We start from the raw sequence: 27,815 nt of genomic DNA on the forward strand, positions 1-27,815 counted from the left end.
AAGGATTTCCAACTTCTTTTCATTGGGGTCAATTCATCTCCCATAGACCAGGATAAGTGGAGCCAATAGTTGGCCCCACCAAGGTCATCTCTCCCACTGCCATTCTGTCCTTGTGTCTATCTGTATTTCCTTGAGACCTCAAGTCAGTAGCACCTCTATTCTAGGCTCATTTCACATACTCCCTATTGCACATTTTCTCTTAGTCCCCATGAGGCCCATGCCTCTCCAATCTATATGACAAGTACAATAGTAATACAATAATAATATTAACAAACATTTCTATGGCACTTTAAAGTTTAAAAAGCCCTTTACCTACATTATTGCATCTGAGCCTCATAACAACTCTGTGAATGAAGGGCTACAGATATCACTTCACCCATTTTATAGATGAAACTGAGGCTCATATTGGAGAAATTAATTTGGCCACAAACACAAAGCTAGTTAAGTGCCAGAAGCAGGATTTGAACTCAGGTTTTCCTGACTTCTCTAACACTATCCATTATGTCATACTGCTTTGATACAACTAGAAAGGTATTGTCCTAGTTCAGCTTTTTGAGGGAATCATGGATTTACAGATCTAAACAGCTCTAAGTCAGCAGTTCTCTACGTTTTGGGCCATACACTCTTAAAAATTATTGAGGACCTCCCTCAAGAGCTTTTATATAGTTTATATCTCTATTTGCCATATTCAAAATCAACACATCTTACATAAAAATAGTTTTAACCTCATGGACCCCACCCACCTACCCAAAAGAGTCTCAGGGCCCCCCTGGATCCTCAGACCACAATTTTGAGAAGCACTATTTCAGGTAGATAGGAAGGTAAGGTAGGAAGTCCTGAAATATGAGGAGCCCACAGAGGGAGAGAGGCAGCTTGGACTAAAGCTCAAGGAAATCTCTGGCTTAGATACTTTAATTAACTGAGTCAGTATTAAAGCTTTCAAGGGTCTGGCCTCAGGAGGGCTCTGGTGCCTTCTAATATTTGTGAATAATGAACAGATAAACAATATTATTCAGCTGCTAATCCCCATGTCAGAGGGCCAGCTCAGCCCTAATATTTGCACTTGATGCTGACTCCTTAGCCCTGTTTCCCAAAGGCTTAACAGGCCTCCTCAACTCAGTAATATTTTTCACTGCCATTAAGTGGGGAATGGATTGTTTTAGTTAAATCATGAAAAAAAAGCTGGAAAGCAGGAAAAGACGTTAGAGATGATGCCATTTAAGTTTTAATATTATAGGTGAGGAAATGAATGTCCAAAATGGTTGAGAAACTTGTCCAAGGCCACTCAGCAAGCATGCCAATAGCAAGAGGGGGATCAGAAGGCAGGTCTCCTCACCCAAAGTCTGGGAAACTTTCTCCTCTATCAGGGCTGACTCAGCTCTTTATTTCCAATGGATGTAGACATTTTGTTTCTATTGAAGCAACATTGAACTCTGAAAAATATGTTGACATACGAAATGCAGAATTATTCTTGAATTGAATCCTCAAAAGAAGGTGGAAGATTACAACACAACCTTGTAACATACCACATATCATGAAAGGTTAAGAAATTTATTCCAAAAAATGGAAATGAATATGCCTCCAATTACTTGAGTAATCACCTGATTTAAATCCCATTGAAAGCCTATGGACAATCAAGGAAGAAATTATCTCTCAGATCTTTAGTTAAGAGTTCACAGCTAAATGAATGAGACAGAGGATCACAGAAGATAAAATGGACAATTTTGATGACATAGAAATTAACAAATAAATCTAATGTACTTAAAATGAGAAGGGAAACATAACTCGGGGAAAAAATCTTTGCAACAAGTTTCTATGATAAAGGCCTTATATCCTAAACATATCAAATTTATAAGACAAAGGGCCTTTCCTCAATAAAAAATGGTCAAAGGATATAAACAGGTAGTTGGTTTCACCTCACATCTATCAGATTGGCAAAGATGACAAAAGAGAAAAATGACAAATGTTGGAGAAACTGTACAAAAACAGGACCACTATAGTAATGCTGGTGAAAGTGTGTATTTGTCTGACTATTCTAGAAAGTAACTTGGAATTATGCCCCAAAAGTTATTAAGCTATGCAACTAAATTATTATTAACCCTCTGACCCAGTTATACCACTATTAGGCATACAGCCCTAATAAAATCAAAGAAAGAGGAAGAGGACCTATTTTCACACACACACACACACACACACACACACACACACACACACACACACACACATTTAAAGCAGCTATTTTAGTGGTAACCAAAAATTGGAAACTAAGGGAGTGTCTTTCTAATGGGAAATGGCTAAGCAAGTTGTGGTATATAAACGTAATAGAATGTTATTATGCCAAAAGAAATTATTGAATGGACAATTTCAAAATGGGAAACCCTTTATGAACTGATGAAGAGTTAGCAGAGTGGGCAGCTAGGTGGCGCAGTGGATAAAGCACCGGTCCTAGATTTGAGAGGACCTGAGTTCAAATTTGGCTTCAGACACTTGACACTTACTAGCTGTGTCACCCTGGACAAGTCACTTAAACCTCATTGCCCAGACCCCCCTCCCACAAAAAAAGAGTTGGTTGAGAGCAACTAGAAGAATAATTTATAAAATGAAAATAATATAGAGAAAAACAATACAATGATAAACCTTGAATCAAAAAGAATGAAGATGACAGAGAGATGGTTTAAAAAAAGGCATACATTCTCATATGAGTAACATGGGGGATTTATTTTGCCAGACTATGAAGTTATGTATTGAGGACTTTATTGGTTGTTTTAAATTTTTGTTCATTGAGGTGAGAGAGGTGTTGTGGTAGGGATTAACAACAACAACAGCAATAATAAATGATTTATTAATTAATAAATGATTAATTAATTAATAATTTATTGATCAGTTTGTTTCATGATTAATTGTTAATCAATGAGTAACTAATTGGTGGGATTAATAAATAATGTTCATAAGTAAATAATAATATTAATACAATTAAAACCCATGGACACTTTATTTCAAGTGAGTAGGGTGAATTGCTGTGGACCTCTGCATTAGGGAAGAGCCTTACATCCTCTCTCTCTTTTTTTTGGGGGGGGGAGGTGGGGCAATGAGGGTTAAGTGACTTGTCCAGGGTCACACAAGTAGTACCTGTCAAGTGTCAGGCTAGATTTGAACACAGGTCCTCCTGAATCCAGGGCCAGTGCTTTATCCATTGTGCCACCTAGCTGCCCCTCTTACATCCTCTCTCAACCAAAATCACATAAAGCAATGGGCATATGGTCCTGCTGTTGCTTCTGTCTCTGATGCATCTCTGTTGAATTATTTCCTGCACTTAAGGAAAGTAGTATTAAAGATGACTATGACCATGTAAACTTTAAAAGTTTGGAAGAGTGAGCTGTCAGATGTCGAGAAAATGGAGTCCGTACCAAAGTTCCTGGAAACTGAGTCAAGTGAGGAGTGCTGGGGATTCAAGGCAGTAATTAACTTATTCAACAACCAAGACTTTTCCACAAGCAAGGGAGTGATTTTGTTCCATCAGCTATGTGGTATTTGGAAGTGAATTTGGTGGGTAGTGAAAGCTTTGTAGCAACTTCTTTATGTTTGAGCCCACTCTCCTCAAGGACTAAGGAGAGATTGTACCCCTGGTTGGGGTGCGAGGAGGGATGGTGTTTTGTACTTCTGTTTTTGCTATATTTTCTCAGTAAATATACCTTTGTAGAAGCTTTTAAAAAAAGAAAGAAAACCTATGAATTTCATTGAAGGGTAGATTTTTGAGGAAAAATGGATTATTTGTAAAAATTACTCTTAATTTTCATTGTGATAAAAGCAAGGTTTCATAATGAAGAATCAGAGAATAGATGTCAAAATATTATTAATCTAATGCTAAATCATGTAAAATAAGCAATTGAATAAAAAGGGTGATATTTAATATTAAAAGTATCTTAATGTTAAAAGTTCTAAGATTGGGGCAGCTAGGTGGTGCAGTGGATAAAGTACCGGCCCTGGATTCAGGAGGACCTGAGTTCAAATCGGACCTCAGACACTTAACACTTACTAGCAGTGTGACCCTGGGCAAGTCACTTAACCCCAATTGCCTCACCAAAATAATAATAATAATAATAATAATAATAATAATAATAATAAAAAGTTCTAAGATTTATTGTATGTCAATACATTTAACTATTTTCTTTTGTCCTGGTTCATTTGCAAACCACTACAGTGACACACTGCCTTTCTCTAAGCTCAAGGAAGGCAGTACATAAACTCATATGGGTTACTTAAAATTACTGCAGTGTCCCATGGTGTAAACAGAAATGTCATGCACTATCTATAAATATCACAACATAATAAATAAAATAATGTAAGTGGAAACAACATTAAAAGGCTGCTAAACTTATACTAAGGCAATTACTAATATCAGTTCCAGAACACAGATGCTTTCTCTCTTGTTAATCAAAAGGTAGAGGGGCTATGAGCACAGAACATTGTGTTCTCTGTCAGACACAGTCACAATGTCACTTGGTTTTGTTTTATAGTTTTTCTTTGCCATAAGGGAGGATTGGAGCAGAGGGGAGGAAGAAGGGAAAGGAATATTGGGGAGTAACTGTGGCCTTTTTAAAAAACATCAACTAAATATTATCAATTAAAACAAAAAATTTTAAAGTAGGGATCTCTGATGGGAGAGAGAGAGCAAGCACACTTACAGTTGAATTAGGTAGACCAAGTTATTCTGAAAATTAATCTCTTCACTCTGAATGCTACAAATAGGGCAAAAAGATAATAAAGTATCTGAATAACTGAACAGTAACTGTCATTTTTTAAAAGATGTGTTATTTTATTTTTAATTTACAGGCATTTCCATAACAGTATATTTTTTCGAAAAAGATGATTGCACATGAAATTGCAAATCTATTATGTACAACTTACTATTCCTTTTAAATATATAATAAAGTTATCATGTAAACTTCCTTTTTCTTTTTTTTTCTTCCCTCCCCACTCTGTGCACTAGAGATGGCTACCATTACATACATATACGCATACATATGTAAAATCATTCTATACATATTTTTATTTATCAGTTCTTTCTCTGGATGCAGGCAGCATCTTCCTTCATATGTCCTTTGTAGTTTGGGTATTTATAATAGTCAAAATGACTTATTCTCTCAAAGTTGTTCTGAAAACAACATTGCTGTTACTGTATACAACATTCTCTCGGTCCTGCTCATTTTGCTCTTCATTATTTCAGGCAAGTCTATCCATGTTTTTCTAAGACCATTGAGCTCATCATTTCTTACAGCACAGTAATATTCTATCACAATCATATACCACAACTTGTTCAGCCATTCCCCAATTGATGGACAGCCCCACGACTTCCAGTTCTTTGCCACCACAAAAAGAGCTACTATAACTATTTTAGAATATATAGGTTCTTTTCCTTTTTCCCTAATCATCTTTAGAAATAGACCTAGTAGCGGTATTACTAGATCAAAGGTTATATGCAGTTTAATAACTCATTGGGAAGAATTCAAGGTTGCCCTCCAAAATGGTTGAATCAGTTCACAATTCCAAATTAATGACCCAATTTTTCCACATTCCCTCCAACATTTTTTGCTTTCCCCTTCAATTATTTTAGCCAATATGGTAGGTGTTAGATGATATCTACTCTCCTTGTCATATTCATAGTTTTTTTGATTGGTATCTCACCACTGTGACCCATTGTCCTATTTTTTCTATTCATCTGAGCAGGCAGGGGTGTCTCAGCAACTTGTAAAGTAGCCAGGAATACTGCTTTCAGCTGAACTGAGGTAGAATAGACTTGGTGCCACAAGTGGAAGGTTCAAGAAGGTCCATGTGTTCAGTGGAAAGGGGGAGGCTTATATGTATGTGGGGATTCTGTCCACTGGGTGTTCATCAGCTCCATTAGAGTCCATTAGAAGAAAGCATCAAATCATGTATTCCTATAATTTGGACCTGTTAGCTGAATGGGCATGTCATCAGCTGATAGGCTCAAGTCAGCACAGAGAGATTATGCCCATCCAGCCTCTTCATCTGAGCAATTGAGAGGAATGTGGACAAGGGCTGATGGGTGCAAGTCGACAGAAGTCTTATGTTCATGGCCAATGGCAACCTTCAGACAAGAGATCTGCCGTGTTGCCTACAGACAGACCAGGAGCAAAGCCAGAACTAGGGTGAGTTGTTCTAGGGCTAATCACACAAAAGGCACTTAATATGTACTGATTGACTGATTTGTTGAATTCTGTATGAGAAATTTTGACTGATACCTCCTACAGGAATCCTCCCCTAGTTCACCAAACTGCATTGTGGTACCTCTTTAGATATTCTTTTTAAAATACTTTGTTCCCACCATATACTTCAAAGGATCTCCAACACTGAGCACAGTGTCTGGAACATCATAGGTGTTGAATATTGATTGATTGATTGATTACATCTGGGATTTTATTGACACCCTCTACTTGTACAAATTGTAACCTATCTATTCCTCATCTTATGCAATTCTTATCCATATCTTTCTCTATTTGTGCAAATTATAACCTATATACACCTTCTCATCTTGTTCAATTCTTGTCCATATCTTCCTCTAAATGCTAATCCTAATACCTTGAAAGCCCTCCTTTGTTGTTATTGAGTATTTGATGATTCCTGTGCAGCATTCAGGGCATCTGTCTGCCTCACTCTCCTATGGGATGGATATGCCTCCTTTTCTGATCATAGAACATGGATGTAGAGGCCATCCATTCCAATTCCTTCAATTTAAAAATGAGGAAACTGAGGCCCAGGGAGGTTTTGTGTCCTGTTCAGAGTTACAGAGGAAGTACCAGAAGTGGGATTTGAACTTGGGTTCTCTGACTTTGGAGTGAATTTTCTTTCCATTGTACCATGCTCCTCCCCTCTATTACTTACCAAGGATGATCAGCATGTTGGCCATGCTGATCAAGCCTGAGAAAAAGTCACACCTGACTCCCTTTGGGTTAGCTATTGTACTGAGACCACCAGAAAGATACATCCTTGACCTGAGTCTTCTGAGCCAATTACATCTTGATGACAGTTTCAATACCTTTTAAAGAAAAACTAGCCTAGCTCCCAGAGCAGATATTATTTCTATCCTACCCATCCCCTTGTGGCAAGACCCTGGACATTTTCTAGGATACCACAGCTAGATGGCTAGATGGTACAGTGGCTAGAATGTGGGATTTTGAGTCAGGAAGACCTGAGTTCAAATTCTGCCTTAGACACTTACTGGGTATGGTGTGTGACCCTAAGCAAGTCATATCAGCTTCAGTTTCCTAATCATAAAATAATAAGAATAGCCCTTATCTCATAGGATTGTTGTGAAGACCAAATAAGTTAGCATATGCAGAGCTTTGCAAACCTTAAAGCAATATAGAAATGCTATAGCTATTATTATCTTCTAGAGGACTTTCTACCACTTAAATAGCTAAAGGGCCATTACTGGACAACCCTATTCTTGGGAATGAAGGAAATCTGGTGTAGCCAGCATTGAAGAAGGAGATTAATTAAGGTAAAAGAAAACAGTTGAAGAAGAGGAAGAAGATAAGAGAAGGAGGAAAAGGAAGAGCAAGAAGGGAAGAAGAGGAGGAGGAAGAGGAGGAGAAGGAGGAAAGTAAGAAGGAGGATGAGAAGGAGGAGAAGAAGAAAAGGAAGAGGAAAAAGAAGAGTAGTGTAACCCAGATTTTAACTATCTGCTTCATGTGGATGCTGGCAGATGCTGGAGTGAAACCAAATCTTTGCAGTTCACAGAAGTTGTCTCAATGTGAAAAGATGACAATAAACAGGAGTTGCACAAGGAATACCACAGCCAGAGAACTGAAGATTTCACTTCTAACACAGATACTCATCCACATCATGGGTCATGTTCCTCTGCAGTAAGGCAACAAAGATGTCATTACCCTCCTGCATGCAGCCTGTCTCAATTACCAGTGTCAATACCCTGTGCCACCACCTCCTCCCTATTGCCTAGCCCACCAGTAAGAACATCTGTCTCCCTAGGGAACTCAATAGAGGGGGAGAGGATACCAAATTTGTGCCCCTTCAGAGGCCTCTGCTGAGGTTACCCATTCCTTCCATGGAGGGTCTAGATAAGGATTCTCCCTTAACTCTCTCAGATCTTTAGAAATCAAGGCATTTCCCAACAATAACATGACCTGGTCTCCCCATACCCTTTTATTAAGGAGTTTAGAAAGTATCACTGCCAACTTTCCAGAAGGAGTAACTTACACTAGCTACCTCCATTTCCTTTATCACCAACTAACTCCTTGGCTCCTTGAAATCTGGCTCTGATTCACATCATCCTATTGAAATAGTCTTTTGAATGTGAGAAAATAATGGGATTTGGCAGCCGCCCAGGGGCCCCACCTGGAGATTGATTTGGAATTGATTGAATTGGGTGAGACTGACTGAGAGACCAACTGAGAACCTACTTAAGGTTGATTAAATTGAGACCACACCTGGTGGGCCCTGGGTGGGGTGTTGTTCTCAGAAACTGAGGACTTTGAACTCAGCAACGAGACCACCCTGGGGTCCAGTGAACCAATCTAGCCAATCAGCTTGAAGGAGAGACCCTTCCAGGGGAGGGAGACAGGAAGTAGGAAGTGAGGCTGGCTCCCTGGCTCTGTCTCTTTCATTCTGGAACCTCATGTTGGTGGCTCTGGCCTTGGTCCTCTTCTCTTTTGGAAGTCCCTAAGTCAATGAGGAGTCTCCTTTAGTGGTCTCACCCCCTCATTAATTCCAATTAACATCTCCTAAGTGTATTCAGCACACACACACACACACACACACACACACACACACACACACACGTCCATCCAGAGCCAGAGTTGTAGCATGAGATACTGGTGCCCTTCCCCTTCCCACTATCAGTGATGTCTGGGTACCAGATTGTTATGACTCAGGTCTCCCTGATCCTTTGTTTCTGAAAGTGTGAAAATGAACATTTAAATATCTATTATACAAATATATGTATGCAGCAAAGTATGTATATATATGTATGTATGTGTGTGTGTGTGTGTGTATATATATATATATATATATATATATACATATACATAAAACATGGGCTTTAGGATAACTCAGAAGAAGTTTCTCCTGTGAGAAGCAAAACCAAAGATGACCAGATAACAGAACAGACATATCCAGGAATCAAGGGACTATTAAAGTTTAGATTAACCAACTAGCTATCAGGACAAACACACCTAAGAAGTAAGGGGAGATAAAATTCTAAAGCAGCAAAGTCAATTAGGAGTGGCTACTACCTGACTAGTAGATAGAGATAACCCCAAAGGTCAGGACCATCATTTTAAAAAATCTCCCTCAACTCTCAGGAATATGACAAGCATCCAGGCTTTCTCCACCCCACCCCAAAAGGAACTTTCCATTTTCTAGTGGACAATCCATCTATCTTCTATAAAAGCTTTTGCCTTCCTTCTGTTCTGGGAGGAGGCTGTTTCTTTTCCCCAGGGGTGAAGTCTGTGACTTCCCACTGGGTCACTTTCTTTAGCACCAAATAAAAGACCACTTTAATACTAATTGGACTATGTGTGAGAGTATAATTCTTTACAGAGCAATACCTAAGGACCCCCACCTTTTCCCCATGATATATGTATAAATGTATGTGTGTATATATGCATATAGCCACACAATACATACATAGACACACAATACACATATACCTGTGTGGGTATATATGTACATATGTACATATATGTGTGTGTATGATGTATATATCTTCATATATACATGCATATATAAAACCTTCATATATGCACACATGCGCATATATGTTCTTTTTTTTTTTTTAGTGAGACAATTGGGGTTAAGTGACTTGCCCAGGGTCACACAGCTAGTAAGTGTTAAGTGTCTGAGGCTGGATTTGAACTCAGGTACTCCTGACTCCAGGGCCGGTGCTCTATCCACTGCGCCACCTAGCTTCCCCTGCATATATGTTCTGAGTAGGGGAGATTATATATATGTGTGAGTGTGAGAGAGCTTATTGAGAGCAAGGACTGCCATACTTTTCTATTTGTTTAACCAATTCTTTTCTCTGTTATACCAGGCTTTGATAAAGTCCATTTAGATTCAAATGGAGATACTAGACCATGCCTTAAATCCAAATCACTCTGGCTCTCACTGATTGGCCAACAATAGGCACCAGCACTAGCTTCTGTCCTCCTTGTTTGGGTTTTGATGGCACACTGTGAGTGTAAATAGCAATTGTTTTTGTTCTGGCCAGAAACCCTCAGGGTCTTCACCTCCCACATTGATTTTTTTTTTTTGAGTAAGTAAAAGAGACCTTTTTTTTGCCTCATTTCTTACCTAGGTTTAATCACTGAATGGGTGTTGCCTCAGACAAATTGAGACCTGGGAAAAACCTTAGCTTCAAAAGGACAAGGTCTCCCACTGCATCTAGGCCATCTCCAGTGATCCTGATGAATATCTTGCCACTTGACCCAGATGACCTTGAAGGAGAGAGTGAGGCATATGACTTTTCACTACCCTGCCTCACTTAAATCCAATTCACTTGCAAGTCAAGGCATCACCTTCCTGATGTCATTAATCCTCTATCGGAGGGGCAGCTAGGTGGCGCAGTGGATAGAGCACCGGCCCTGGAGTCAGGAGTACCTGAGTTCAAATCCGGCCTCAGACACTTAACACTTACTAGCTGTGTGACCCTGGGCAAGTCACTTAACCCCAATTGCCTCACTAAAAAAAAAAAAAAATCCTCTATCGGAATGAAGGACAAACAACAACCAGCTCTTAACACTGTGCTTGCCACATAGTAAGAACTGAATAACTGCTTTCTTATACATTCAGTCATTCTTAGTGGGTAGGCCAGGAGAGTGATGTAGTGTCCACCACAAATTTGGCCATGACCAAAGGTAGGACATAATCATAAAAGAAACCTCAGAGGCTTCCTAGGCCATCCCATACCTGAAAAAAACAAAACAAAATTGTGAGGGAAAACAATCCTCTTCTCAATAATTCTCGGGAACTCAGCAGTGATGTGACAAAGGCTCATTTATTTCCTTCTTGAGAGAAAAGGGCACCCTAGTGTACAGCTAGTGGGTGCCAAGAATGGGGGCTCACAGGCCCTGTTTTAAACCCTGGTCCCTAATGTGAATGGACTCTACCCTTTTTCATCATTGTCCTGATACTTAAGGGTCACAATCTACTCGTGCAAAAACTAGCTAATCAGAATGCAGTATTCCCATCCCTAATCAGTTCTTCCTTATATGGTCATAACTCAGGAACGGACTTTATTGAAGCCAACTCAGTACTCCTTGAAGCATGTGATTCTGTTAGCCAGAGGGGGAGGAGGGGATCTGAGACCTTTGTCCTAAAAACAGGTCAGGAGGAGTATGATTAACTTATTTCCTCATTGAGAGGAGACAATTACCCATTTTCTCACAAAAACAAAACAAAACTCTACAATACATCTAACAAGTGATTATCCAACTTTGACTTAAAGACCTTTGGTGAGGAACTTATTATCTCCAAGGCAATCAATTCTGACTGTGGATAGCTTTAATTTTTAGGAAATTTTTCTTCATGTAAAGATTTGAGAGAAATTAATATAATACTACTATACTATCATACTATTGCATTAATAACTAATTATTAATTTGTGATCCACCCTTTTTCCTTCTATTTTCTGTAAAAGCCCAACTCCTGTTAAGGTCAGCCAGTCTCTGAAGGGCATGGCTTGATTGGTGAGATTGCTCCTAGCCCTTAAGGAACATGCTCCTCAATTTTGGATAGGACCCTACCCAACTAGGAGACCTAATTTCTGGTTTTAGTATAAACAGAATCCATTCTGGGTGAGCCCTTACCCTGGGAAAAAGAACTCCTGTCCTTGAGCTTCTCCATTAGAATTTAGGATGCCAGCTCATGCAAGAAAAAACTAACCAGAGAGGTCCAGATGGAGATGGGTTCCCCCTGCCCAGATTGCTGAAAGCAGCTAAGTCTCATGATCACCATCTTCTCAGCAGGAGAAGCTGAAGACTTTCTTTTTTTTTTTTTTTGGTGAAGCAATTGGGGTTAAGTGACTTGCCCAAAGTCACACAGCTAGTAAGTGTTAAGCGTCTGAGGTCTGATTTGAACTCAGGTCTTCCTGAATCCAGGGCCGGTGCTCTATCCACTGCGCCACCTAGCTGCCCCAAAGCTGAAGACTTTTAGCCAACCTCCTCATCAAATGTCCACTGATCAAGGTTGATTTTCATGAGTCAGGGGAGTCCCCTTTGAGAAGGGATTTAAGACATTTATGGGTATCTCATGGAATCTTTGGTTACCCAGAGAAACCACTGACCATTGATTTATTGATTGTGGCAAGCCTAATTAATAATTTTCCTTTCTGCAAACTCCACACATTGCTTCTAGCTCTAACCTCTGAGGTCAAATAGAATAATTCTAATCCTTCTTTTTCTTTTTTTCTTTTCTTTTTTTTATTTTTCTTTTGCTCTTTTTTTGCAGGGCAATGGGGGTTAAGTGACTTGCCCAGGGTCACACAGCCAGTAAGTGTCAAGTGTCTGAGGCTGGATTTGAACTCAGGTCCTCCTGAATCCAGGACCAGTGCTTTATCCACTACCCCACCTAGCTGCCCCCCCACCCCGCTTCTTTTTCATAACTGCCCTGAAGACAGCCTCCATGACCCCCTGAGCTTTCTCTTCTTGAGGTTAAACATCCCAGTTCCTTCAATGAGCCTTCCTTTCTAGTGGTCCTCTGGATGTTCTCCCGCTTATCATTATGTTGTAAACCCCTTGAGGGCAAGGATTTTCTTTTGCCTCTTTTTCTATTTCTAGTACTTAGCACAATGCCTGGCCTATAATAAGTGCTTAAGAAATCTTTATTGAATAGAATTATCAATATCCTTCTTAAAATGCAATGCCCCAAACTGAACACAAAATTCCAGATGTGGTCTAATATGGGTAGAGTACATCATCAAATAAGTGTGGATAGGTCAATAACCCACATCCACCCAAACTAACTCATTGTGGATGGATGTGGCCATGGGCTCAAAAAATTGATCCACCTGAACAGGAATATTCATTCCCTGCCAAGTCCTTACTTAAGGTTTAAAAGGAGATGACATATTCTGTAAAAGTCCCTAACCCCCATAAGAATCAAAGAATCAATCAAACTGCTGAACAATTTGGGCTCTCTAGACTGTCAGAAGTGTCCTTGAACTCCTGAAGAAATGTTTCTATGATCACTAGAAGATTATTTCTAGGGATGTAGAGAATAGCACAACAAGCAACCTGCCCTGATGGATGGGACAATCCAGAGTCTACTCTGGCCCTCTCCATGTGGATACCTTAGGGGTGGGGAATTCATTGGTGGATTGCTCTGGTCTGGGAGCTCTAGGAGGCCTTCCATTTACCTAGCAAAAGAATCAGATTAATATGGGATATTACCTAAAGTCGGAGTCAGCAGTTTCAAGTTCTACCTGAGCCAGAAGATTGTTGCCTTTCACAGATGAAAATGTACCCTAAAATTTTTTTTAATTTTTCCCCTATTTCATGTAAAAACAATTTTCAACATTTGTTTTTAAAATTCAGTTCCAAATTCTCTCCCTAACTCCCTCAAACCCCCTCATTGAGAAGGCAAGCAATTTAATATAGGTTATACATGTGTAGTCATGCAAAACATATTTCCATTTTAGAATGACAGTGTATCTTGAAGCACTATTGGTTAGGTCCTTGTACAACTACCACTACAGTTCCATGGTCTTTGATGCCTTCCTGTTAGGGTAAGGGGAAAGGGAAAGGGACAAACATTTATTAAGTACCTACTATGGGCCAGGAAAAAATATTGTCTTATTTGATCCTCACAACAACCCTGGGAGGTAAGTGCTATTATAATCCCCATTTTAAGTTGAGGAAACTGAGGTAGGCAGAGGTTAAGTGACTGTCCCAGGGTCAAACAGCTAGCAAGTATCTGAGGTTAGAATTGAACACAGGTCTTCCTGACTCCAGGTCCAGCACTCTATCCACTCTACTACTTGGTTTAAAGCATGGCAAATGACTCTGCCACTGTTGGTCAGTCAACACTGGCCTGTCCCAGCAGAGTTTGGGTCAAAGCAGGTGGATGGTATAGCAAATACCTGGGCAAAGACAAGAGTATTGGCCCTGGAATCTGAAGAACTGAGTTCAAATTTCAACTCGGACACTCACCTCCTGTGTGACCTTGGGCAAATCTCTTCATTTCCACTGGGTCTCTATTTCCCCATTTGTAAAATAAAATGCTTGCATCAGATGAATTCTGTGGTCTCTTCTGGCTCTATGTCTATGAGCCTATCATCCATGCTTAAGAATAGAGGGCCTGGGGGGCAGCTAGGTGGCACAGTGGATAAAGCACCAGCCCTGGATTCAGGAGGATCTGAGTTCAACTCAGGCCTCAGTCACTTGACACTTACTAGTTGTGTGACCCTGGGCAAGTCACTTAACCCTCATTGCCTCACCAAAAAAAAAAAAAGAAGAAGAAAGCGCCTGGGGTCCCTATCAGGAAGTAAAGATAAACCACAAGGCCAAGACAGGTGAATACTGGGAATGCAGCAGAGCTCCTTGAGCCCAAAATAAGCAGGAAGATCATTTGGTTCAGATTTAGCCTCGGGGTTGAGGGGATGGGGGTGGGTTAGGGAGTGAGGGGTGGATGTGGGGGTGGAACTAAACTACATTAAGGGGCAAAATGCAAAGATTGACAAGCAACTCACTTTTGGGTGCAGCTGATAGAGTGCTGAGCCCAGAGTCAGGAAGGTCTGAGTTCAAATCCAGCCTCAGACATTTATTAACTATGTGACCTGGGAAAGTCACTTAACCTCTGCCTACCTCAGTTTCCTCAACAGTAAACAGGGAATCATAAAAGGACCTCCCTTCCACAGTTGTGAGGATCAAATGAGACTATAAAGTGCTTAGTGAAGCACCTGGCACACAGTAAGTGCTTACTAAATGCTTGTTCCCTTACCCTCCCTCTTCTACTCAAAGCCTCAGGCTTTTTGCAAAGGCTGCTGATGTTTCTTTCCCCATCACCCCCACCCACCCCCTTTTCCATTCCTGTTGCATTAATGTAACAGCATGATGAGGACCACTGTGTACCTGCCTGACTCAAGAAGGCCTGTCAAACACATTCACAAAGCATCAAAAGTGTGTCTTTAAACAGTCACTGTGTATTAACACCCATGGAGGACACCTTGTTTGAGGAAAATCTTCGTCTATATTTTTCTCTCCCTGGTCAAACACTTTAAAAACAAACAGACAGACACAAAAGGATCTTGTATTCTATAGACTTTCTTGTCATTTATGGAACTGCAAAGATAGGACTCATTATAGAAAATCATTTTAAAAGGCTGCTTGATCCCTTTAATCAGAGCATTTAATACTTTGATTAGAAATGGATGAGAGGGGGCAGCTAGGTGGCGCAGTGGATGGAGCACCGGCCCTGGAGTCAGGAGTACCTGAGTTCAAATCTGGCCTCAGACACTTAACACTTACTAGCTGTGTGACCCTGGGCAAGTCATTTAACCCCAATTGCCTCACTAAAAAAAAAAAAAAAAATGGATGAGAAAAGTTTCTGAGCAAAATGCAGAGTCACAGCCTTAGATGCAAATGAGCAATCAACCTGCAAAGATGTGTGGAAGGCTAAATTTGGGAAACAGGAAAGGGCACCATCAGTATCATGAAGCTAGATTTGTATAGCCCTTTAAGGTTTGCAAAGCACTTTGCAAATACTACCTCATTGGATCCTAACAACAACCCCAGAAGGTGGGTGCTGATAATCACCCATTTTACAGTTGAGGAAACTGAGGTAGGCAGAGGTTAAGTGACACCCAGGTTTACACAGCTAGTGTCCAATAATAGTAGCAAGCATTTAAATAGCACCTACTACAAACCAGGCATTGTGCTGAAAGCTTTACAAATATTATCTCATTTGATCCTCATAACAACTCGGGGGGGGGGTGCTATCATTATCCCCATTTTACAGTTGGTGAAATTGAGGCAAAAAGAGGCCAAGTGATTCCCAAGATCACCTAGCAAGCATCAAAAGCAGGATTTGAACTCAGCTTTTCCTGACTCCAAGCCTAGTGTGCTATCCACTGCACCACCTAACTGCCTCATGGTTGGACTTTGCCTATATGTAGAGGTGTCAAAAAAAAGTAGCTTGAGCTAAATACAAGAGGGAGTGAAAAAACATGGAGAAATAGACTCTGAGTCAGAAAGCCACAGGGTGAATAGAATAGGAGTGCCAAAATTCACAAGAATTCCAGATGAATTATCCACTGATGGTTTCTATGTCCACTTTGGACCTGCTAAGACCGCCCCTCCAGGTCCTTAAAGTGCCGATGCCCAGATAGAGTAGGAAGCTGAAACAGTAGGAAATGACGTTTGAGGTAGAATGGGGCCATATTGGGAACGGTTTTAGTCTGAGACTCCTGTGATGAGTAGCTGAGTAAATATTTGATGGTCAATGGCATTATCACATAGTTTTACATTTTCTTGAAAGCCCTAATAATATAGAAGAGGTCTGCCAACATGTTCCAAATCACAGCCTCCCAGGCTCATCCCAGCCAGAGAAGGATGCTGTTTCTCACAGGGCTTTGCCCAACACGATGTGACAATTGGAGTGACACCACCTGCGGGAGAGTTACTGTAGGAAAGCTCTGCCATGAGGAGAAGGTGTCTGAGGGAAAGCCATGTGGCTTGCTTGGGAGGTCAGTTCCTTGGCATCAGGAAGTGACCTTTGCTCATGGGTACTGTCCATCAAAGCTACCAGTCAATTAGCTTGGAGCTGTGTGTGCACGTGTGGATGGGATGTTCCCAGTTCCACAGGAGGCTTGTGGGACGAAGAAGGGTCGAGGCCTGCTCTCTCTCTCTCTTTCACGATGACCTCAGGGAGGAACGGAGCAGGAGACGCTGGCTCCCCGAGATAGATAGCTGAATCTAGGCTTTTCTCTCTCTCTTCACCAAATTCTCATTCTCCTTAATAAATGCTTAAAAGTCTAAACTCTTGCTAAAACTTATAATTTATTGGCCACCACTCATTAGATAATTTTAGACAGTATAGCTAGATAGCAACTTCACAATGGCAAGTGACTGTTATCCAGACGTCTCCAGAGACAATGTGCCAGTCATGAAGTATTTTTAAAGGGGACACATGTCAATAAAGATAATGACATTTTCAGCTGAAGCAAATAGGAATGGGTCAGAATGTATTGTCTGTCTTTAGCTCTTCCCCACCCAAAACAGAACAGAGAATGCTCTGTTCATTGACTCTTCTGAGGGAGTTGTCCTAACAGAACTTGGTGCACCCAGAACTTTGTGTGGGGATAGGGGTAAGGGGAAAGGATCCAAGGGACAAGGGGAAGCTCAATGTCATTATTATCTTCTCTAGATGCCTTTTTTTCCTTTACTTTGTCCTTTATTTATCTCTCATCTTCTAGTTTGTTCTTAAATCTTTTCTCACAGCTATGGAGAATTCTCCATATCTTACCTCATTACTTATTCCTTCTTTTTTTTTTTTACATATAAGGTATTTTATTTTTTCCGTTACATGTAAAGATAGTTCTCAACTTTTGTTTATACAAGCTTTACAATTTCAGATTTTTCTCCCTCCCTCCCCTCCCTCCCCCCTCCCCTAGACAGCAGGTAATCTGATATAGGTTATATCTATATACATATACATATATCTATATCTATATCTATACACACACATATATATACACATAATAACATTAATCCTATTTCTGCATTAGTCCTGTGATAAGAGAAAAAATCAGAGCAATGATGCAAAACCTCAAAGTAGAAAAAAAAAACAACAGCACCAAAAACAAAAGAAACAGTATGGTTCATTCAGCATCTAGATGCTTTTTGAAAGATCAAATTGCTGAGGGAAAAGTTTTATTCTGTATTCACTTTGTAGAGCTGGATTTACCTGATGGCACTAGAGTGGTGGGAAGGGGGGGTCTCACAAGAGAGGAAGAGGAGAGGAGGAAGAGGAGGGGAGGAAAAGGAGAAAGGGGAAGAGGAGGAGAAAGGAGGGAAGAGGAAGAGGGGGAAAGGGAAGGGGAGGGGAGGAGGAGGGGAAGGACAGGAGGAGGAAAAGGAGGAAGAGAAGGAGGAGAAGAGAGGAGAAGGAGAAAAGGGGAAGAAGAGAAGGAAGGGGGAAAGATGGAAAAGGGAAAGAGGAGGAGAAAGAAGACTAGGCAGAAGAGGAAGGGGTAGAGGAGGAAGAGGAAGAGAAAGGGGAGGAGGATGAAGAGGAGGAAGAAGGAGAGGAAGAGGAAGATGAAAAGGAGGAAGGGGAGGAAGAAGAGGAAAAAGGGACGAGGAGGAGAAAGGAGACAAGGGGAAAGAAAAAGAGAAAGGGGGAGAGAAGAAGCAAGGGGAGGAAGGGGAGGAGGATGAAGAGAATATGGAGGATGAAAAAGAGGATGGAAAGGTAGAAGGGGAAGAAGAGCAGGAAGGCTGATGCTCCTCATAAGTGAATGCATGTGAGTGATTTCCTTGAGCCCACTGCCTTCTGGGTGAATTAAATGAAAAGGAAAAGCCTAAGAAATGGAGAGCCCCGCTCTGCAGATGCTGCTCATCCCCAGCTATGTCTCAGAGGCCAATAATGGGGAGAGAAAGCTGGCTAATGGAATGTGAAATAGAGGGAGGAAAATGGAAAGGAAAGGGGGAGAGAGAAAATAGCAGGGAGGAGGGGCCTTGCAGACATGCTCAGAGGCCTAGAGAGACCTCTCCCCACAAACTCAAATAGAATTCTCCGCCGATTGCTCACCAAGAGAGAGATCCATCTGGCTTTCTAAATAGACAAGGTACCAATCCTAGGGCAATTTGGTGGCTTTTCAAAATGAAGACAAAAAGGCTCTTAAAAGCATCAGAATGTTCAACCAACAGGTCACCTAGTCCTGAGACCACAGAAAGGGAATTGGCATGAGTGGAGTCAGCCTTGGGTCCTTCCATTAAACCCATTTAACATCACCCAATATCTGGCAAGGTAGGACCAGCTGTTGACTGAGTGAGCTGCGTGGGAAGCTATGTACCCAGGTGCACTGGAGTCCCACTGGTTCCAAAAGGTCAAAGCCATCAGCCTGCACAGAGAGTGGTATGGAAGGACAAGTCCTTGTTCCGGAGTCAAAAGGCCTGAGTTCAAATCTGAGATCTTTCATTTCGTATCTTTTGACCTTATGCAATCTGTTTTCCCTCTAAAGGCTTCAGTCCATAACACGAGGGAATTGAACTAGATAATCCCCAAGGTCTCTTCCGGCTCTTTATCCTACTTAGTTATGGTGTTGATGCCGGAAGGCCTTTGCTAACATGTGTACCCCAGGATTCCATCTACCTTGAGCAAGTCACCTAAATACTGTCTGCCTCAGTTTCCTTATCTGTAAAATGGAAATAAATAATAGCACCTACTTCCCAGGATTGTTGTGAGGATAAAATTGAGGCATTTGAAAAGCTCTTTACAAAAATTAAAGCACCATATAAAGGTAAGCTCTAGCTCAGATGTGATCTATGAAGGAAGGAGTAAAATGGAACTATCATTTCCAAATTCCTGCATGCCATGCCTTTCCTAATGCAACCAGGCATGACATCTACTTCCTTGACTTTCACATCAATACTTTTGACCCCATTGAGCTCACACTCCACAAAAACCTCATCTTTTTTAGTCGGATTTTTCCTAACTATGACACCTTCCCAATCCTATGCTTCTAAAAGCAATTTCTTGAATTCAGGCTTAAGATTTTACATTTAACTCTATTAAAGCCAGTTTCATCTGATTTACAGTAAGCTAAGTGGCCTACTGGATGGAGTGCTGGCTGGCCCTGGAGTCAGGAAAACCTTGATTAAAATTCAGCTTCAAATACGACCTTATTCTTCAACTATAAAATGGGAATACTAATAGCGCCTGCTTTCTGGAGTTGTGAAGATCAAATGAGATAGCAGGGAACATAGATGAAGAGGTTGCAGGAACATCAGAGGATGTCTTAATTCAATCTCATTTTATAGATGTGGAACCATAGCTATGCCATCATATTTTTAATGTATTCGTTGATTTTGCTGATTTTTAAATTTTCTCTTCAAAAAATTACTTGTCAAAAGGAATGGATCTGGGGGCAGCTAGGTGGCACAGTGGATAGAGCACTGGCCCTGGATTCAGGAGTACCTGAGTTCAAATCCAGCCTCAGACACTTAACACTTACTAGCTGTGTGACCCTGGGCAAGTCACTTAACCCCAATTGCCTCACTAAAAAAAAAAAAAAAAAAGGAATGGATCTGTAGGAAGGGAGGGAAGCAATGAAGGAGAAAATCTAGGTAATTTAAAAAACAAAATATATCAATGTGAAAATCTATTTTAGGAAGCATTCCTGAAACAAAGACATCAATATAAGGCAACAAAAATTCACTGGAAACTGTTGGTAGCATACTCTAATCAGAATTAAAGTTCATATACTTCCTTGTCAATAAATCACAAAAACGGAAAATTATATCAGTCAAAATCATGACAATAGGCAGTTTGATATAACCATTTTCAGGTAAATTTGTCATGGTAGGATTTGTTTCGTAGTGGCAGGTTGTTTGGAGGGAAAATATTTGTTGGGTCAAAGCAAAATGTATCAATATTTTTAAAATAAGCATTGTTTTTGTTCAGTTGTTTTTTCAGTTGTGTCCAACTCTTCACAACCCCATTTGGGTTTTTCTTGGCAAGGATACTGGAGTAATTTGCCATCTCCTTCTTCAGTTCATTTTACATATGAGGAAACTGAGGCAAACTGGGTCAAGTGACTAACCCAGGGTCACACAACTAGTAAGTGTCTGAAGCCAGATTTGAACTCAGGAAGATGAGCCTTCCTGATTTCAGGCCTAACACTCTATCCATGGTGCCACCTAGCTGTATTACTAAAGTTATAAATATATTTTGTACAAATTCATTTGTACATTAAGTATGCATTCATTCCAAGTTTGAGTTTTCCCAACACTTGTTTCACTAGATGACCAGAGATGTATCCTCTTTTACCAGCCCTTGCAGCCACCATCTATAAATTTCTTTTCAATATCTAGGGTGATTGATGAGTTAGTTCTCTGTGTAGGCACATCAGGTTCTTCAGATAACTGAAGACATGTCTTTATGAAGACATTTCTTTTATGATTTCTTTTGTATCCTCAGACAATTGGACTCAATGACCCGAGATCCCTTCCAACTCTAAATCCGTGATCCTCTGTCCCCCTTTTTCTCTTCCCTGGAATTATTCCCCTTTCTATCTCCAAATTTTCATTAAGAGCTTTCCATCTGGGCAGCTAGATGACTCAGTGGATAGAGCACCGGCCCTGGATTCAGGAGGACCTGAGTTCAAATCCAGCCTCAAACAATTGACACTTACTATTTGTGTGACCCTGGGCAAGCCATTTAACTCTCATCGCTCTGGGGAGGAGGGAGAGCTTCCCATCCCGTCTCATCTGTCTTCACTTGTAGAATTTTAGTCCATCATTCTTCCCATTATTTCTCTGAATCATTTGAAATCTGCTCCAGAAAAATCAAGGCAATGTTTCAGACTATGCTTGGCAGTCCTCTCCTCTATCACATGTTCTAGGAGAGAGTGGTCCCTTCTCTCAAAGTTCCATCATTTCCACCACAGTGTACATTTCCTCCTTATTAGAGAATCAGTTCCAGAACAGAAGGGCCCTTTGTTTGTTCTCCCAACATCTGAAGGATAAGATTGTCATACCAAACCAATAATAGCTAACATTTATATAATGCTTACTATATGTTAGACATTGGGCCAAACACTTGTAGGAAAAAAATCATTTATTATATTGTTTAGGGAAAATTATTATACTATTTAAATCCATAAATACTGAAATGTTTTAGTGAGTTTTGAGGTAATATTCTGTAGAACTTGTTTTAAGGAAAATCAAGAATAAAACTGGAAGTTACAAGGAAATAATAATTAGACCTTTATCATTCTTTCCTTGATGAATGACAGATTTATTGTTTTAATGTCAGGGGAAAGGTGAATGAATTCATTGATTAGAAAAAGAAAAAAGTTCCAGTTTATACTTTTAATTTATCTGGTACTTAAGAACTGCTTATTATTAATTCTTTCCCTGACCATAAAAAGAGAAAAGATTGTTAAAATCAGAGGGCAACTAAAGAGTAAGTAAAATTTAAGTCAAAAAGTGTTTTGGTGTTATCACTGTCTTTTCTTCTGAATATGATAGAATAGAACTAATAGTTTAGGTTAACTAGATAAAAGTCACCAACAGACATTGGAAAAAACCATGTGTTTGTAAGCTCTTAAGAACCCCAAAGACAACAGTATTACAATCAACTGGAGTTGTGTGAGGAAAAAAATTTGTACCAAATTATAAAGAAGAAATTCAATGGAGTGAAGATGAATTCTATAAGTAGCTTGGGATATGATTGGGAAATGAAGACTGGAGTAATTGAGAAAAGTGAGAGTGTCAGATCAGGATATGAAAAAACAAAAAAGGTTCAGTTTTTTAAAGGACTTTAATCAAAGTCCATGGAATAAAGTATGAAAGAAAGTTTGCCTCTGTTTACCTCAGTTTCCTGATCTGTAAGGGAAAGGATGATCCACCTCTTGGTGTTATTGTAAAGTCAAAAAATGATATAATAATTGTGAATACTTAACACAGTGCCTGGCATATTGTATGGACTATGTAAATTATAACTATTGTTATTATTCCTATTATTTCTTTAATTGAATATAATTACTCCATATTCTATAACTCTATTTTGGGTTTTTAATGTGATTAACATAAAATGCTAAAGGTGACAAAATGAGTGATTTTCAATGTAACATAATTTGGGAAGGCATTAAATTGAATTAATGTCATTTACTGTCAAGTTTTATTTCATGATATTAAGTAGTTATTATATTTCTAAATTTTTTTGTATTGTGGATTTTGGGAAATCACTGCATAAGAAATGCTATTAAGAAGATGATGCAATTGTATCATTGAAAAAGTTAACTCTTTTTAATCTGGATACTGTGAAATTATTGTATCTAATAACTTAATTAGAGGCTATTGTCATAATGTTAACAATCTATAAAGTATTTAATTTGGTGTGTTTTAAAAGGGAAGAATAATTATTATTTGCTCTGTGGGAAAAGAAAAAAAGAAGACAACCTTGTAAAATCTTGTAAACTTGCCTGGTTCTTTGGGACCATCTCCTTAGGCAATGTCATAAAATCTTATCATCCCTCTTTAAAAAATTTGCCAAGTGTTGTGAAATTCCACATTAATGAATTGGTTTACTGAGAAAATAGGATTCCCTCTTCCATTATAACACTCTTTGAATAAAGCATGGGGGTAGATATTACAAGTTCATTTGTAGTATAGAGGCAATGATTTGTGATTATGAAAATTGTGAAATTATACCTGGAATATTATATATTGCAGTTACATCTTGAATCAATTTAGTCTTTTTTTTTTAAGTGAGGCAATTGGGGTTAAGTGACTTGCCCAGGGTCACACAGCTAGTAAGTGTTAAATGTTTGAGGCCGGATTTGAACTCAGGTACTCCTGATTCCAGGGCTGGTGCTCTATCCACTGCACTACCTGGCTGTCCCAAAACAATTTAGTCTTATCAGACTCTAGTCTTAAAGATGTATTTTTGCCTTAAGGGGTTAATATACAATGCCATACTAGATGGATATCTGTTAGTATGGAGAGTTACAGTAAGGAGATTTACATTAATTAGCCAATGTTTTCTGGAGTTTTTGAGTGGATGGTCATTTATTCATTATCTATGTGGAATTCCAGGATGTAATTATTTTCTTGATTTCTAATGATTGATTTTTACACTAGAACGAGTTTAAACTAGAGAAGAAAAAAAGAATAAAAGGATGTTGATTCATTTTTTGAAAGGCCTAGTAAATTTTTATTCTTAACTATTATTTCAATAACATGAGAAAATAATAATAATAACTGTATCTAGCCCTAAGCTATAATTAGTGAAATTTGCTATTTGAGGTAAAAATCTCTTAGGACTGTATTTTGACAACGTTCTGAGTTTTAAATTTAGTATAAAAGTCTGAGTGATCATTAAGTCAGAAATCTACCTTTTGAGGGAAATGCCACAAGCTGCTCAAAGGGAATGTGATCTTGGAAATGCTACAGGTGAGGAAACAGCCTTGGCATAGCCCAAGATAGGGTCCTTTTGAGTCAGTTTTCCATTGTATTATTTCCTTTTTTAAAAACAGGACTGTTTCCCATCTGGTTAATTCTGGGTCTGGATAACAGATACCCACTTATTTATAATCTGTTCTCTCTATCCCACTAGTTGTCTTTCAAGAAAGTCTGGTCTGTTATCTCTGTCTTTCAAGGAAATCTGGGTTTGTTATCCATGTACCACTAACTAACTTTGCAGGTGAACATAATCAATCAGTAACGAGATGAAAGGAAGGTCGGTTGCAAACATACCCAATCTCCAGCCAATCATATTGTTCTCCCCATCTATGATGCTTCCTATTACTATGGATGCTCTTTCGGCCAATAAAAATTAGCTATAAGCCCCACCTTGGGGGTCTTTCTTAGTTATTGATGAGAAGCTTAAGACTCTGTTTATTGGCAAATATGTGTTCTGCTAATAAATCAATGGCGCTCAGAATTTTGTGCCTCTGTTTACCTTACTTTCAATTGCAAAAGTGTTTATGTGCCAGGTTTATGATGGGTTTTCCAAACTCCTCATCTGCTTCTATCCAGATAATCTGTGAGATATTCTGATGGCTAAAATGCTTGTTTGTTCCTCCATCAATCTTCACTCAAATGCTCTCTACCATTCTTCTCCAGACCCTTGTTTCTTAGATTGCCTTATATGAATTTATCTTTCTAACCTCTATTTTAAATGCCTATTTCACGGAGACTACAGACATTGCTACTTTGGCATTATGAGAACCAAATGTAATATGACACTTTTGAACTGGCAATTGAAAAATGTCTTGAATCAAAGTACATCTCCCTATTGACTTGCAGATACTATATGTATTTTACCTATCTAGTATTGAAGTACCACTTGGTTTAATGTACAGAAGACAGGGTACACAGCCTATATTCAGCCACTGGATGGTCTCTTCCCTTTTTTACCCCCCATCCTGTCTTCCCAGGGAAAATTTTAATTATAATAAATTAGATTATGACTCAAAAGTCTAAGGGATTCCCTAAAACAATGGAGTAGAAAGGGTAATAATAATATTAATCAGATATAGGATAGGTAAAATTTTTGGTTTTATTTTTCATGGGGAAGAAAGAGGAAGATAAAATTTACTTTTTTATTAAAAAATATAAAAGTTTAGAAGGGTCCACTGAGGCATCAGCTCCTCTCACCCATCATCCAAAAGAGGACTCTTCTTAATTTCAAAGTACAATCTTGGGGCAGCTAGGTGGTGCAGTGGTTAAAGCACAGGCCCTGGATTCAGGAGTACCTGAGTTCAAATCCGGCCTCAGACACTTGACACTTACTAGCTGTGTGATCCTGGGCAAGTCACTCAACCCTCATTGCCCCACCAAAAAAACAAACAAAGTACAATCTCTTTAACACTGAATCATACATGATTGGAAGCCATTCCCAAAGTTCCTACAGTCAATTGGAACTGGGAAGAACATCTCCAAATACTTGTTAAATCTGTGATCTGGGAAGATCTATAAGATCTGTCATCTATGGAAAGGACAGAAAGAGAGAAGGTAAGGATGGCATTATTTCTTGTGAGAACTGTCTTCAGCGTTCTTTTATGAGGAAATTGTACAAAGAGGTTTATAGAAAGAATTCTATGAAGAGTCTATGAGGAATTGGCAAGTACAGTTTATTTTGGAAAGATTGCTTCCTATTATTACCTATGATATGATATGGCCTATCAAGATTATTTTCTGAAAGAATGAATTTAGCCTTAAGGAGAACTGTGAAGATTCATTAGAAACTTTAATCAGTATCTGAAATAAGCTAAACGTATGTGAGTATTTCCAGACAGGTAAAGAGGAATTATCTACAGCTATATAAAGGGTTTGAGGTGATTTTGATTATAAACTTTCCCAAAATCAAAATGTTATGATAATTATATGTGGCTTTATAATTGTTATTGAATTCATTAATTAATAAATGTTATATTCTCAATTACTTTAATATTTAAAATTAAGAGCAACTACTAATTCAAAGGGAGGTTTCTTAAGTTCATAAAATAACTAATATTTAATGGATTTAAGTGAGGACTAAAGCTAATTAGGCTACGAGAAAGAATTTAAAAGTTTATTAATAATAAATAAAGTATTCAAACTTAGCTCCACATGATTCTAAAGCTCAGGAAGATAAAAGTAAATAAGAAAAATGAGCCAATTGAAAGGTTAAGGGAGGGGCATCTAGGTGGCGCAGTAGATAGAGCACCAGCCCTGGATTCAGGAGTACCTGAGTTCAAATTCTGCCTCAGACACTTAACACTAGCTGTGTGATCCTGGGAAAGTCACTTAACCCCAATTGCCTCACTAAAAAAAAGATTAAGGGAAATGTGGTTAGACCCCACAGCATCTTGTTTTGTTTTGTTTTGTTTTGTTTTGCAGGGCAATGAGGGTTAAGTGACTTGCCAAGGGTCACACAGCTAGTAAGTGTCAAGTGTCTGAGTCAGATTTGAACTCAGGTCCTCCTGAATCCAGGTCCAGTGCTTTATCCACTGCGCCACTTAGCTGCCCCACCCCCATAGCATCTTTTGGTTTTGTTTTTGTTTTTGTTTTGGTTGGGCAATGAGGGTTAAGTGACTTGCCAAGGGTCACACAGCTAGTAAGTGTTAAGTGTCTGAGGCCGGATTTGAACTCAGGTACTCCTGACTCCAGGGCCGGTGCTCTATCCACTGCACCACCTAGCTGCCCCCCCATAGTATCTTAATACATGTGAGGCATCTTTTTCATACCTGCTACATCTTAAAATGCAATGCTACCCAGTCTTGCAGAAATAAGGTACAGATCAATGTTTTATACCATATACCAAGACAAGCTGCATTTAGGTAGAAGAATTAGATATTAAGGGCGACAAGATAAACAAATTAGAGAAGCATGGAAGTACCTGCCAGACCTATAGATAGAATATTTTTTACCAAATTTATTTATGGCCAAATTGGGGGGAGAGTGTTCATAAGAGGTAAGATGGACAGTTTTTATTACAATTTTTTTAAAAGTTTTTGCAGAAGCAAAATTAATGCAGGTGAAATTAGAAAAGAATTGGGAATTGGGAAAAATATTTGCAGCAAGCGCCTATGACAAAGGTTTCATTTCTAAAATATAGACAGAGATGAATCAATTTTATAAGAATAAGAGCTATTCCCCAAATAACAAATGATCAAAGTATATGAATAGGCAGTTTTCAAGAGAAAGAATCCAAGCTATCAATAGCCATATTTTTAAAATGCTCTAAATCAGGCCGGCATCAGGGAAAGTCTATGTGTCAGAGAGGATGACCACTGACAGGAGAACTGGCCTGAATCTGCCCATTTTATCAGCAGAAATGTACCAGGAGCTATTTGGACAATGCCCAGCCAGAGTGAAATGTAAAGGCCTTAATTAGTAGTGCTATAAATTGCTTTCTATTCTGATGAAGTTTAAGCATCAGCTTCCCAGCAACCTTTAACAAGTAGTTATAAGTTATTGAATCCTGTTTTTGTCATTTTGTGAATGTGCACTGAGTCTTTTATATTTAACATTCCTTTTGTGTGTAGGAATAAATAATTCATCTCTTGCTTGATTCTTTGCACTGAGCATCTTTTTAATCTCCTCTTTTAGGGTAAACCCTTGGGATAA

Source organism: Dromiciops gliroides, chromosome 2, assembly GCF_019393635.1.
Source record: "Dromiciops gliroides isolate mDroGli1 chromosome 2, mDroGli1.pri, whole genome shotgun sequence".
In the NCBI taxonomy this organism is placed as follows: domain Eukaryota; kingdom Metazoa; phylum Chordata; class Mammalia; order Microbiotheria; family Microbiotheriidae; genus Dromiciops; species Dromiciops gliroides.